The sequence below is a fragment of the Podarcis cretensis genome, assembly GCF_951804945.1.
Source record: "Podarcis cretensis genome assembly, chromosome: 15".
In the NCBI taxonomy this organism is placed as follows: Eukaryota; Metazoa; Chordata; class Lepidosauria; order Squamata; family Lacertidae; genus Podarcis; species Podarcis cretensis.
Genome location: NC_137185.1, coordinates 18,207,775 through 18,221,681, shown reverse-complemented (window position 1 = coordinate 18,221,681; position 13,907 = coordinate 18,207,775). Strand labels below are relative to the sequence as shown.

Sequence of the window (13,907 nt, the reverse complement as noted above, 5' to 3'; positions counted from 1 at the left end):
ATCTTTATTTGAAGCATTCAGAGGATATTAATTCTAGATGCCACCTTCCGCTGTGATGGGTTTTAAGAGGGAATAAGGGGAGGCTTACATCAAGGGGCCTCACAATTAAAAGTTCTTGGATGCAAAGATGACAAGCTCAGCTGGAACATATGCAGTGCAGCTGCAGTGTTTTCTTGCAATTACTGGGCAAGGGTTATACAACTCTTCCCTTCAAGTACCACACAGTGATGTATAATACGCAGAGAAAAGAGCACCATGGAGTACGCCTCATTAGCCATTTTCTTTCCTAAGTTTCAAACCAAAAATCATCTATTGTATGTGAGCAACCTAATGAGGCAAGCAGAGACTTCAGCCAGGATTTGGGGAACAGGTGTGCCATTCAAGTGTCACTAAGAACAAGAGATAAAACTGAAAAGATTAAAATAAAAAAACCAACAAAAACCTAATAGCTTTTCATAGGACAGATCAAAAGTATAGTAAGGAGGATGTAAATTCTTTGCATCCACATCGTTCCAATCTGCCTTAATAGAAGAAACCATGCAAAAGGATGGGATGCAGACAGGAGAAATGCAAATGTTAGATTTTTGAACCAAACTCTGGGTTAGTGTAGGCTGAGGACAGAGATTACATATTACAGCAGCATGGATCATTGGGGCAGGGGGAAGTGCACACACAACAGCTGTGTTCAAATGTACAATTTTCAATCCAGGCAAAATGTGAAAAATGTTTTTGCTTGCCGACAGTGTTAATTAGAGAAATGTTACCTGTGGAGGGTGGCCGCTGGCGAGTTTCCAAGAGTTCAAAAACTCAATGGAAGTTTAGCCCAATGGGGTGGTGGTTGTTTTTTGAAGTTTATGATTGTTATGGGGGAGTGAATGATGGCCATATAATTGAATAGATTTATCCAGTGCTTTTTGGTGTATGTATATGTGCTAGCACTCACATCTCAATAGAAAGTGCTGTGGGTGCCAGCACGAAATGGCTGCCATGGGCAGCAAAAAAGAAAAGGGGGCCAGTACTTTGTACCAGCGAATAAAGGTAAAGGGACCCCTGACCATTGGGTCCAGTCATGGCCGACTCTGGGGTTGCGGCGCTCATCTCACTTTATTGGCTAAGGTAGCCAGCGTACAGCTTCCAGGTCATGTGGCCAGCATAACTAAACCACTTCTGGCGAACCAGAGCAGTGCATGGAAACGCTGTTTACCTTCCCGCCGGAGCGGTACCTATTTATCTACTTGCACTTTGACGTGCTTTCGAACTGCTAAGTTGGCAGGAACAGGGACCGAGCAACGGGAGCTCACCCCGTCGCAGGGATTCGAACCGCCGACCTTCTGATCGGCAAGTCCTAGGCTCAAAGCCCTTGATACATTTCAGTTGCTCTAAAAGTATTGTAACAGATGGATAGTCCATCTGGTGAATGTAACAGGTCCATGGGAGTTATTTCTAGTGGGGCCCCTGCTCGGATGTAGGCCCTCTTGCAGATGCCACTCATGCCAACCCTTGGCACCAACCTTTAGGGAAATGGTGGGTCTGACAGCTGATCTGATGTTTAACTTGAAATATATATCTAGAATTAACAGGCTTCAGCAACGGTTCGACCCAGGCAGCTGGGTTCCAAGACTTGGGAAGGAGAGAACTTGCTGTCAACCCAAGTGGGCCAGTAAAAGATACATAGTCAAAAACAGGTAAGGGTTGAGTTCCATGGCAACAACGGAGCATCACAAAGATCAGGAGTATCATCCCACTCAGACAGGAGTGGTCAAGATCCAAGGCAGCAATCAGGGAAAGAGAGCAGGAGCTTAAGCAGTGTCTTCATACCAAGAGGGCTAGGGAGCAAGCTCTAAAGCTAGAGCCACACAAAATTTGGTAGATATGGAACTCAGTCTTCCAAACTTATGGTGAAAAGAGAGCAACAGCTGTGCAGGAAACAAGTATCAGAGCCTGAGCACTAGAAGCCCTATCTCAATATAACCCCCACCCTGTTATCTACATGAATTCATATTGCAAAAGAGGATCATGCAGCTGACACAGAACCTGTTGTGGCTGCTTTTAAAATCTTGCATCTGTTTTTACCCTCACTTGACAATAAGAATTATCTTACGTTCCAGCTGAAGTGATTGCTTGATTATTCTGCTATGCTGTTCTCCAATCTACCCAGTGATTTTTTTCTAAGTCAAAGCAACCATGGATCCCTGTTGCAAAGTGGATGTTCTCATACACTAGTCATGTGAATTGGCTCTCACTATAGGAGCTTTAGGTACATCTGTCTACGAGGAAACGGGACACATAAATGACTACATAGAACAAACACTGCAATGTCAACTGCCTCTTTCTGCCGAATCTGTGCAGAATGGAATCCACATACATAGTCAACTATTGACTTCACTCCGAAGCAGCTGCCAAAATCTCAGCAAATGAAACAGTACTGGATGAGAAAACAGAAATGGGAATGCAAGTTGAGAAATGTAACAGAAATGAGTGGGGCAGTTCACAGAACTGGCAGATCCTTCTCAACGGCACTGAATCAATGGGCCAGTGAAATCGACTTGGCATCATTCAAAGAGCTGTCACCATGGGCTGAGTTAATCCAGCTGCTGGCCCAACACACATGTGCATACAGAAACAAAATCAGATTCCTAGAGGAGTGGAACATGTCCCTTGAAACTAAAACATCTCCCTTCTAGGAGAGGCAGATTTGAAATGGGGAAGATGCTGGCTTTGACCTTTATGGCCTAGGACCAACATACCTTGGAGACCACCTGTTCCCATATGAACTCACTCCCTCAAAAACCTATTATAATTCTGCTATATATTCCTTCATTATGGGAAGCTGGAACATGTGCAGTAAACAGCAGCACCTTCACAGCTTTGGCACCAAAATTAGGGAGCTTATATTTGATCTTAGCACTATGGTGCTTAGCATGTATAGATAAAAATATACTTATCTTAGTGCTTAGATTGAAAATAACTAACCTTGATCTGATTCCATATGATGTTAGATGTTAGACAGGAGGGTATTGTTGGTCCAGAATGGCCTTGCAGGCCAAATTCCAAGATCTGCTACTGGACCATAGGGCTATCTTAAAGAGATGATTTTGGGGTTGCTAACTTGGCTTTTGACTGTTTGACTTCAGCTTTTAGTATTTTTGCTGCAGTAATTTAATCTGCTGTAAAATTAGTATTAGTTTTATTATTTTTATTGATTACATAAGCTGTCATGAACACATAGCTTTAAAGAATAAATTGAGCTTTAAAGAATAAATTAAGGATACAATCCTGACCATAAAAATACTAGGCATAAATCCTACTGAACTCAGTGGAATTTTTTATGGGTAAACATCCTTGGGCAGGCTAGCACATGAATTCTCCACATTTTTACTCCTATGCCTCTTTTACTTGGTTAAGATTTTTACAGAAATTGAATTTTTGAAGTTGGCTCTTTAATAAATCTCTCTTGGCATTCCTAGCAAAAAATGAACTAGAGACCAGTACTTTCTAAGTGATGATCTGGCTTGGTAGCAGAGGCATAACACGTGGTTCATCAAGCCAGCCGTGACATCATCTTCTCAGTAGACTGGACATGAGGAAGCTAAGCAAAATTTTTGAATATTTAATTTAAAACAAGACCAGCTTGTAGCTATCTTAGGGTGCAATCCAAAACCAAGAACCACCAGGATGAGAGGAGGTTGGAACGAGCTGAGCCTGGGTTCAGGTGGGACTGCACTAGCTTAAGTGCCACATTCTAGCTCAGCCAAAGGCAACCTAGGTTGAGGTAAGTCTCAAAAAGGGAAAATGGGAAGGGAAGTTGTACTCCTATTCCAAACTGTCTTTTACATTGTAAATCTGCACGTAAAGACTGTCTTGCTTTAACTGATTATACAAAACCATTCTGTAAGCCTTTGGTATTGAACTGTGGGGTACAAATGCCCTAAATAAATAAAGACAGGGCTTTTTTCCAGTTGGAACTCAGTTCCAGCACCTCTCAGGTGGGCGCCATTGCCTTTATAAAAGAACAAGGGAGGCATTCATGGTGAGTTCCGGCCCCTTTTTCTAGAAAAATAACATTGAATAAAGACATGAACTTCTTTCAACATAAAGGAAAGCACACAAGGTAATCACATTGACCTAAATCCCAGTGACTTAAATTTCAATGGGATTTACTGCTCTATATTTACACTTTTCTTAGGGACGCATGTGGCACTGTGGGTTAAACCACAGAGCCTAGGACTTGCCAATGAGAAGGTCAGCGGTTCAAATCCCCGCGACAGGGTGAGCTCCCGTTGCTCGGCCCCTGCTCCTGCCAACCTAGTAGTTCGAAAGCACGTCAAAGTGCAAGTAGATAAATAGGTACCGCTCCGGTAGGAAGGTAAACAGCGTTTCCATGTGCTGCTCTGGTTCACCAGAAGCGGCTTAGTCATGCATTTGGAACTGGTACAAATTGGACACAAGAGCAGATTTATCAGTAAAGTTGTGCATTGGTACATTGGGACTTACACAACTGAAGCTATAAAAATTTCCTATGAGGGAAATTAGAAATAGATTTTGCTTGCCAGAATTTAACTAAATATCAATATGTAAATCAATAGCCACAGACACTCGTGTATATTACTAAATCTGTTCCATGTTCGACAAGTACACTTTTATATACACCTTGTACTTTCTTCATCATGGAAGATTTTAGTTTCTCCTGGTCTTTGCTTGTTACTTTAACCACAATCACTTATAGTCTAGACTACCATGTTGTGGTGGTGAGAAGGAAGATTGGTCAAGGGAGATCATTTTTCATAGAAGAGCCATTGAACAACATTACTTGACAACCGCTCTATAATCAGATTTTATTCGGATTGTGAATAAAAAAATTGTGTTCATAAGGAATGTGGCGAAGCACATGTGTCCGCAACTGGAATGTTCTACTTTGACAACTGTGGACAGAATGGACATGCCCAATGGTTCTGAGGCAGTTGGTCATAATGGGGAGCTGGTTTATGATGGGATCTGACAAAGAGCAGTCAACCACTAGCAGGACAAGAAACTTCTGGAAGTGTGTGACTGCCTCTTCTGAATGTTAGAAAACACTGGCCAGGCAAGTTAGGAATTGTGGCAAGTGAACTTTATAAGGCTTAATACTTACAGAAAGAGGTAACGAAACCAAGAGAATTAAAAGGCCAGGAGCCCTCTCAAAGAAAAACAAAGAAGTCAGGAAAAAAATATTGGTAAGTCATTTATTTACTTTCCTCTCCCTTCAAAACAGACCTGTAATGTTTGCATAATGCACAGCTAAAAGATGTGGTGCCCAAATTATGGTGATGGCAACCAGTTTAGATGGCTTTAAACACTTGGGCATCTTGAAATGGGCAGAAGCTGTGCCGTTCTGTTTCCTAAAGAGTTAATGACTCTTGTTACTTTATTTAAATTAATTGCTATCACTGAACTGAATTGCTATTTAACTGATTTATTGTAAGTTTTTAATAAGTATATACTGCAGTATTGCTTTGAGGTTTTAGTCTATATTGGTGTTGTACAATTATGTTACTGGCATGCGTTATATATTTTTTCTCCAGAAGCATGGCCAGATTAGCCTTTACAACAAAAACAGCAAAAAGTCTTGCCAAATCTTGGAAACCAATGTATTTATTATGGCATAAGCATTTGTGGATCAGGGGCTATGTCAGCAGATACATGTGTGAAGAGATAAATAAATGTATATAAAAACCTTTAAAATTCATAAAGAAAAAGGAGCTGAACATAATTCATCTCTCCATCACAAACTGACACAAATTCTTTCTTCTTTTAAATCACAATTCATTTCCAAAAACTCCTGAAATTGCACCCAATATTATGAAATTGCACCCAATAGGACAAGCTCCTGAAACTTTCAAAACTTGAATGCATTATTAAGTATGTTACGTTTCAACAAACCCATTATCTGTCTGCTTACATTCTTCAACTCTTCACACTGTTGTTAATCATATCTACCCAACTGATCTCAGATTTTTAGCAGCCAATCTAACATCAAAATGAAGCATTATTTCTTCATTGTGCTTTGGTTTTACATGCATCTGTTGCCGTCGTGGTGGGTTTTGATCTTATGTATTTATTCTTGTACTGTGGTTAGAAAATCCTCTCCCCGCCCCCATGTTTCCAAACATAATTCCTCTTCTGAGTTGACATGCTCAGGATTGCAGTTAAACAGATATTTATTATTTATATGTTGTTTATGTTTAGGGTGAAGGGTGGTTAACAAAAAATAATAATAAATAATAAATAATGTGAGTTTTAATTTGTTTTCTATTATTATTTTATCTTTTTAACTTTCAAGTTATTTTTGTTAATTGTTCAGTGACAATTTTATTGTTATAGCTTTTCTTTAAACTGCTTTGACAGTGTTTACAATCAACCAGTGGGACCAGTTTACCTGCAAGATCACCTTGCCCTACATGTGCCCACTTGGCCATTTCAATCAGCACAATTGGCTACTACATGTGCCACATAAATACCCGGTCCACATTTGTAACATCTTACAAATGCAGAACTCAATTGTTTAACGTGGCAGCACCTACACTTTGGAACTCCCTGCATATTGAGATTAAGCAGGCGCCTTCACTATACTCTTTCCTTGTGTGTGGGCCTGCTAAAAATATTCCTCTTCAGGCAAGCCTACCCAGATGCTTAGGAAGTTGAAGTAATTTTATTCTGTTTTGTATCCTTTAAAACAATGTGGCATTTTTTCCTTGATTTTACCGTTTTGTCTTTCGTAAACAGTTTTGGGGTTTTCTACAATCTAACGGTGTATAAATTTTATGAAGTAATAAATCACAAAGCTTATGAAACAAACAAACAAACCATTTGAGGGTTTATAACCACGATCTCCACCCCAAAAACCCTCCTAAAGACTTGCCTACTCTGGGTTGCCCAACGTGTATTGTGGGTTCCTTGTTAAATAAATTTTGAATTAGGATTGTCAACCTGCCATCCTCTCATCCCTCCCCGGGCTTCGCCGTGAAACCCTGAAGTTGGCCCCGCCGTTCCCAATGCAGTTTACCCCCCTCCCTACCGAGATAAAAATGATTTTAGGCTCGCAGTGATTTGAAATCACCTCAGAGCGAAGCTTTAAGAGGGAGGCAGAAGGGCCTCCTATTACCACAGCCGAGGAGCGCTGTGGTAAAACTTAAAAATAATATATATATATAAATAAATACATAAAATAATGACACCGCAAACATTTCTCAGGGGATACGCCGAAAGATAAGCTTTATAGCGACTCCCCCTCAGGAGGCCCGGTACTCGCGGCTCGCCCCCGCCGCGCGAAACACGGAGCGCGCGCCCCAGCTCACTGCGCGCGCCGACGCGACGCCAGACGCTTTTCCCTCCGCCGCCTCCCCCCTCCCCAACCTGCAGTTTTGGCCCCGCCCTCTCCGACCACCGCTCGTGGCCCCGCCCACTGCTCTCCGCCAACCCTCCCTCCCGCTTCACAACAGCCGCCGCCACCGCGTTGCATTGTGGGACACAAACAAAGTGCCCGGCTAGGCTAGGCTGGCTGGCTGGCTGGCGTGGAGGGAGGGAGGGAGGCAGGAGGGCGGGAGGAGGAGGAGGAGGAGAGCTGTTCGAGCGCCTGGGCCCCGCGCGCGCGCCAGCCGCCCAGCCAGCGCGTGAGTGGCCCCGCGACGCCGCCTCCTCTAAGATTAAACCCCCCCTCCCCTCCGCCGCTTCACCCCCGGCCACCTGAGAGCGCCTGCGTAAGGGCGCGCGGGCCTCGCTTGCTCTCCCCCCTCCCCCTCCCGTTTTATTATTTTGACGCCCGCAGCGCGAGCCCAGAAGAACCAACGGCTGAGGGGGCTAGTGGCGGCGACGGTGGCCGCCATGGCCCAGCACGGGCCTAGACGCGGGCCCAGATAAGGGGGCGGAGGAGGAGGCGCCGCCGCCGCCGCCGCCTCTGGGCCCGGGGAGGGGTACGGAAAAGAAAAGCTCGGCCTCTCACACATATATTTATATATACAGAAAGTCGTATATATTTATATATATATCTACATATATACACACACCGACTGGGCCAGGAGGAGAGGGCCTCGCCAATTGCAGGTAATGGGGACTTAAAAGAGGTTGGCGGGGGTCTGTGGGTGGGTTTGGGATTCGGGAGGAGGAGGGGCGGATGGAGGGAAACACAGAAGCAAGCCCCGCCCCTCGTTGCACTTGCCCCGCCCCTTCTTTAACCCCCCCCCCCCCGCGCTCTCTGTGACCCTCCTTGGCTGGTACCCCTCGGCATCCCCCTGTCCCCGCTCGCCTCCTTCCTGCGTGAGATTTTCCCGCCCTGTCGCTTTCCCTCAGCTGTTTGTGATTTATTTACTTGGGTTTTAGGTAAGGGGAAGGCCCCCCTACCCCGCCAGAATGTAATGGGAAACAAAAAGAAAGGAGCCACGTGGGGGGGATTGGATAAGGGGGATAAACAAATTTGGATACATTCATGTATTGCATGGTTGCACGCAAACACAGCCTATAAGTATGACTGCTTCACCAGCATTTATTCACCTGTTTACTATTATTATTATTATTATTAAAAATGCATACAAGCTTCTTCCATGCCAATCATTCCCAACAATAACAATAAGTCTACTCACCATTTCCTAAAACGAGGCATCTGCTCAATTCATTCCTGATAGTGGCTTTGCCTTTCTCTTGCTCCCCCTTAGTTCCTTACCCATTAACTGTTGAATAGACCAGCCTTGCTCAACCTGGTGCTCTCCAGTTGTAGTTGGATTTCTGATCCTGTCAGCCCTGGCCAGCAACACCAATGGTCAAGGATGATGGGAATTGGAGTCCAGTAACATCTGGAGGGCAACAGGTTAGGGAAGGCTGTAATAGACTGTCTTGGCATTGCTTTAGGTTTTTATCTATTTTAAATATCATTGTCAATTCCCTGAGGTTTGCCTTGCTGTCTGTCATTTATCCACCCTGCTTTCCTTTCTCAGATTTTACAGCGGTAGCAGTCCATAGTTTAGCCATCCTTTCCTTGTGTCACCCCTTAACAGATTTCCCATTGGGCCCTATTGCACTTACGCTTCTATTTTTAAAAGTTGATCTTATGCCTCTTTCTACCTCATATCTTTTCTTAATGGCTAATTTTATTTACACTGTGATGTAGATCACATTTGCTAATCCACAACATAGGCATCTGTCACCTGTTGACAATGTAAGACTTTTTAAAATACATTTTCTGTTCTTAAAACCTCACTCTTTGTGCAGCAATTCTTACATAATTCCTTCAAACTCCATTTCCTTTACATATTGACTTCTATCACTTTCCTTAAATATGCCACAGTGCCCAGCAGACCTTTAGGCAGACATTTTGGGGTAATGGAAGGTTACAGAATATAAGGGAAAGGCAACATAAGATTTTTTAAAAACTGGGACACTGGAAGCTAATAGAAGATTTTCACTTACTTATTTAGTAGAATAGTGACTGGACAGACATTTGTTTAAAAACAAGCAAGTAAAAGCCCAGAAGATTCTGGGAAATATCTAATCTGTTGCTCCTGTACAATCATTTCCTATGTAACTCTCCACCTCATTCCCTTCAAGTTACTTCTTTCCCTGTCTTTTCTTAACACCATCTCAATTCTCTCCTTCATCAACATTACTCTATTAAGGTATAGCTTTGTTTCCTTTTTTTCTCTCTTTGTACAAACTGGGACATCTCACTACAGAAAGTTGATTGTTATTATTTTGGTCAGTGACTCTTTGTTGTAAGGTGTTTAATTTTTGCATGTACCTCTAGATAAACTACCATAGCCCTGCTGACAGTATTGAACTTGTTGTAGAGATAGCTTGGAATCAAATCCCAACTCTGACTGGGGATGGTCTTGGATGAGATTCTGTTTCTGCTCACCTGTAGTCTGTTTTACAAGATTATAGTGAGAAAGTAAAGATTCTAATCTATGCAGCATTATCCTTTGTGAAGTTAGGCATGTGGATTCTCATTAAAATCAGTAGGTATAAGGTTGTCAAACTGCATTGGATTTTAGCCTTGATTTATCAGAGGAGGGTGACCAACATAATAAAGGAACAGTTGAAGGAGTTGGCTATGTTTAACCTGGAGAAGAGAAGACTGAGGAGATATAGGACAGCCACCTTCAAATATCTAAAGGGCTGTCACATGGAAGATGGAGAAAGCTTGGTTTTTTCCCTGTTTCAGATGGTAGGACCTGAACCAATGCATTCAAGTTACAAGAAAAGAGATCCTGACTAAACATCAGGAATAATTTTCTGACAGTAAGAGCTGTTTGGCGGTGGAACAGACTGCCTTGGAAAGTGGTGGACACTCCTTCATTGGAGATTTTAAGCAAAGGAGAGATGGCCATCTCTCATGGGTGCTTTAGTTCCTGCATTGCAGGGGGTTAGACTAGATTGGCTGATTGAAGTAAAATCTGAATTTATTTCACCAGATGCTAACAAGCCCACATTAGAACCATTATTGTGTTTAAATGATCTTTCATCCAAGGAGAAAGCACAGGTGGACTAAGAAATGGTGTACAGTGGTACTTCCAGTTGTGGACAGGATCCGTTCCAGAGGTCCGGCCATATCCTGAAGTTTCTGCAACCAGAGGCACTGCTTCTGCGCATGTGCATGGCATGTAGAGCACTTCTGTGCATGCGCAAGCGACGAAACCTGGAAGAATACTTCCGGGTTTGCTGCTTTCGCAGCCCAAAGTTTACATAAGCCAAGGGTCTACTGTATAGGCTTTTCTTCCTAAAGATGACTGCAAATATGACTGGCCACATTGTGGTAATTGATAAAAAATAGGGGCTTGCTTTCTCCTCTGTAGTTTACACCTTTGCCAGTGAACACATTTTGTTGCCCAGTACCAAATTGGTAATTCACAAGGAAAGAAATGTGCATGTGCGGTTTTTGTTACTTTTGTTACATGTGCGGTACTTTTGTTACATGTGCGGTAATAAGATAATGGAGCCTACATTCTGGAGAAATCTGCTGGTAAACAGGAGAAAGTTTTGACCATAGTGTTGCAGGTTAAAAATTCAAATCATACTTATTCTCAGGGTTTCCCTATGTCTAGGCTTGCCTCCAGGTTGGGAAAGGTATAGAATGCTCAACTTGCTCAAGGTAGCATATGTGTTTACATGTAACATTGTATGGATAAGCCTCTGTGTGCTTGAGTGAAACATTGATTTTGTATCTCCACTCACCCTCTTCATCCTCCCACATGCCCAGGATGGTTTACCACAAACTGCGGTTAGTTAAGCAAGCCAGTTTTATAATTCATTATTTGAAGCAGGTTGTCTAGCAACTAACCAGTGCTTGTTGTAAACCACAGTTCCCAATTTGTGTGCAATGCTAAGCCAAATTAACTTGGTAGAAGCCCTCCTCCCAGCCACATGAGAGGAGAAGGGCTCAAGCTCAAGCTTGGCTCAAATTTGTAAAGGCTTGTCCTCATAGCACTCAACTATGGTTTAGCATTATGTGCATATTGGGCCAGCTGTGAGCATTTGATATGACTGCTTAACATTCTGGGGCGCATTTGCATCAGGAAATGTCCTAATGAGAGATAAATTTCAAGGTTGGAGCTAAAGTGGGAAAAGGTTACTTTAATCCACACCTGACTTTGTTTCACAAACCAAATATTTCTCTTCCTATATGCCTGTTCATTTGTGTTCTTCCTCCAAGAAGGAAGCAGGGGTGATATTCTTGGTCTCACAACAAACCTGTGCAGTAAGTTGGACTGAGAAATGGAAATTAGATACTGGCAGCTCAATGAGTTTCACAATTAACAAGTATTTAATTCAAGATAAGAAACTCAGATGCCATTGTTTATTTTCAAACCACTACATCACACTGGCTTAAAATTATCATGGAAGCAAGGGAAATAGTGTACATAGTGTAGTGGCTATAGAGATGAGTTACAAATCAGGAGGTCCCTGGTTCATTTATACCCTCTGCCATGAAATGGTTAGGTGGCATAAATGCATAGATTCAGTCTTCCCATCTGTAATATCGAGAGGGAGAATATATTGATCTACCTTGCAGGGTTGTTGTAAAAACTAGATAATGCATGCGAAGCATTTTGAACGATTAAAAGGGCTATACAAATCTACTGGTGGTATAACTCTGAAGCTTATCGTGGTAGAAACAATTCAGGTAGTAGTAGTATTTTGGGATGCATGCCTTGTTAGTTGGTAGTAAACTGAAGTGGACAGCTCTCTTCTGCTTATCTTGCTGTGGCCTTGTGTGGCAGGCCTGTTGTCTGTGCCAAACAGTTCCCAAAGCAGACAGGTGTGTAAAACTGCAAACCTCAGAATGTTTACCAGGAGTCCCACTGGTCTTGGTAAGAATAACCTTTTCCTAAACGCATTTACCTGAAAGTAGGTTTCCATGTGATGAAATTAGAGCAGGTACTGCTTGAGCAGAAATAGGCAGCTTGCTCAGCTATTTAAAGTGGACCCAATCTGCTTATTTCAGGTATTAATCTAATTTGAATATGAAAGCTATTATTCTCAGCAACAAGCTACAGTTGGTAGAGGTGTTTCCTTTAATCATTCAGTTGTTCCCATTAGATAGCAGCATCCCAGTTGGTTTTTGCAAAACCTCAACACAGTGCACTAAAATCAGTTCAGTGTCTAGCAGCCAGCAATTATAGCACAGGTTTTCAGACTGCTCGGCAGCTACAGAAGGAAGAAGAGCAAGTGAAAGGGATTTGGGGAGCTCATGCCAAGTTGATTGTCCTCGTTTGAAGTATCATATCACATTTGAAGGCTTTTATAATTTGACATTCAAGAAACTTCTGTTTAAGATAGTAACATGAAGTAAAGGTAAAGGTACCCCTGCCCGTACGGGCCAGTCTTGACAGACTCTAGGGTTGTGCACTCATCTCACTCTATAGGCCGGGAGCCAGCGCTGTCCGCAGACACTTCCGGGTCACGTGTCCAGCGTGACAAGCTGCATCTGGCGAGCCAGCGCAGCACATGGAACGCCGTTTACCTTCCCGCTGGTAAGCGGTCCCTATTTATCTACTTGCACCCGGGGGTGCTTTCGAACTGCTAGGTTGGCAGGCGCTGGGACCGAACAACGGGAGCGCACCCCGCCGCGGGGATTCGAACCGCTGACCATGCGATCGGCAAGTCCTAGGCGCTGAGGTTTTACCCATGAAGTAGCTGCCATATTAATGATCAAATGAAATTTACCAGCCTGTTGTCCTTCAAAACAAGTTACCCAATTTTGGATCTTATAAGATGCTTCTCCCTATACTACCCTCCACCCCTAGGTTAGAGATAGACAAAGCTGGATCTAGTTTTTGGAAAGTTAAATATCTAGCCTGCTTTAGTCATTCTGTTTGGGTGAAATAACAAAAGCCACATTTTTTGAAGGAATCTAATCTTAAACTTTATAATACATAGGTTTATTCTGGGTTTGCAAAGTTAAGAAAAAAGTTCCATAGTGGGAGGAGGGCATGTGGGGCCTTTTCACCATAATAAACTTCAAATAAACTTACTTTGCATAGGAGGCCACAGTTACCTGGATGCCTTCCGCAGATTCTAATTGACAAAAAACACAACAGTAATTCTTTTTGTGCAAACTGGCAGTTACATGCAGTAAAATGTATGACTTCACAGATGAACATCTTACCTTCTCTTCCCTGGTTCCATTTAATTTGAACCAGGGTTTTCTACCATTGAGACCAGAAGATATTTGCCGTGCTAGAGCTTAGCCCATGTACATTGAAGTAATACGTTGATGTCTCTGAGCATTAGTAAACTGTCTTTTTCTTCTATGGTTCTTTTTCCCCCCACTGCCATTCTGTGCTTTACCATAAGCAGTCTTGCACAGCCCTCAGATAAGTTACATGCAAAAGCAGTTCCTAGGCTATTTCTTTTAAGGCGTCTGCAGCAAATGCAAATAG

At 42.8% G+C, this 13,907-nt stretch overlaps 1 protein-coding gene and 1 long non-coding RNA gene across 6 annotated transcripts in view; both read left to right on the top strand.

The window, feature by feature from the left end:
* Nucleotides 1-13,907, top strand: part of LOC307203680 — a 398,536-nt gene that overhangs the window by 157,284 nt on the left and 227,345 nt on the right. The gene's annotated exons all lie outside the window — the stretch shown is intronic.
* Nucleotides 5,002-13,907, top strand: part of ZBTB44 (zinc finger and BTB domain containing 44) — a 33,017-nt gene continuing 24,111 nt past the window's right edge. For 3 of the 5 annotated variants that reach the window (XM_079954540.1, XM_079954541.1, XM_079954544.1), the window contains exon 1: nt 7,572-8,079. The gene's annotated coding sequence lies outside the window, so the exon portion shown is untranslated. Of the gene's footprint in view, nt 5,214-7,571; nt 8,080-12,212; nt 12,284-13,907 lie in introns of those variants that run through there. The other 2 variants (XM_079954542.1, XM_079954543.1) reach the window with 2 other exon arrangements.